This window comes from Fulmarus glacialis, unplaced genomic scaffold (assembly GCF_000690835.1).
Source record: "Fulmarus glacialis isolate BGI_N327 unplaced genomic scaffold, ASM69083v1 scaffold22183, whole genome shotgun sequence".
Taxonomy (NCBI): Eukaryota; Metazoa; Chordata; class Aves; order Procellariiformes; family Procellariidae; genus Fulmarus; species Fulmarus glacialis.
This window is the reverse complement of record NW_009202598.1, coordinates 5765-7055: the sequence shown is the minus strand read 5'-3', so window position 1 is coordinate 7055 and position 1291 is coordinate 5765.

The window sequence follows — 1291 nt, the reverse complement described above, 5'->3', positions numbered from 1 at the left end:
AGCAGGTCTAATAGGGCTCCTGGAAAGATCCAGGGAGTCTGGGCCACGAGGCAGCTCTCCATGTATCGCTGGCTTAAAGAGATCCTCGGTTCTTCAAGCCCGTTTGGGAAAAATGATTATCAAGCAGGCAACAGAAATATTAGTAACCGTTTACCTCCAATCTGAGCGTCCTTTCTGTGGGCAATGTTTTTATTTAACATGATTTGAACACAAAACATCGTGGTACTATTTCAGTTTTGCTAGGAAAGCACTGACAATTATTTTCATTAATTATTGAAGGCTTACGTCACGACTAAAATAAGCCGAAGTTATTCGAAAAGAACGACCCGTTCTGCTAGTTCTCCACACCCTGCGTGGTCTCCTTGTCTGTAAGCAGACCAATAATGACCGATAACGCCTGTTCCTCCGTTACCTCCAAAGTACCGAAGAGCTGCCGATGCCTTTTTCAAAGCCTGGGTAGACGCGGCATCAGCTTTCGCGCCCACGGCCTCCTCAGGGCCCCCTTCACCTCCTCGTTCCTCAGGCCGTAGATGAGGGGGTTGAGGGTGGGGGTCAGGGCGGTGTAACACGCTGAAACCAGCTTCGCCTGGGACGACGAATAAGAAAATTGTGAATACGGTGGTTTGTAGCTCTGGGGCATCGGAGAAGCCCAAGAGGATGAAGTCAGACAAAACGGTGAGGTTTTCGCCATCCATCGTTTCTACAAGTTAGATGAATTTGCATAAAAATAAAATGAATCGCTGAAATAAATGCCTAAGAGAGAATTACTGTGGAAACATCGGAGTTTAATCCATAAAGTTAATGCAATAGAAAAATGGTGTGGCTTTTTTTAGAAAAATACAAGGCAACTGTATTTCTGCCTTTAATCCAAGCTTCGAAGTCAAAGAGGTGAAGGAGTTAATTACACGGTCAGATTTTAACAGAGAATAATTCTGCCGTGATTTACATACACCGTACTAATGATAGGCTAAGAAATACCAAAATGTTTATTCAAGTGTAAAAAAATGAAGTCAAATAAGCACATTCCAAAATGTGGAAAACAGAGAAAATTCAGCTTTCTGGAAATTATTTCTGGAAATTTTAAGGATTTTTTTTTCTTTTCTTTTCTTTTCAGACTGGATCAGTGCTTTTCTGTGGCCTCATTGGTTCTGGTGCAGCCTTTTCATCACGAAACAAAGCCGTGCACTTGAAGTTGTTTTTAGGTTTGGTTTTTTTTTAATTTCTAAATTTATCTGCTTTTGAAGAAAAACCCCCGTGTGTGCTGGGTGGGGGCGGAGCAGTGGCATTATCT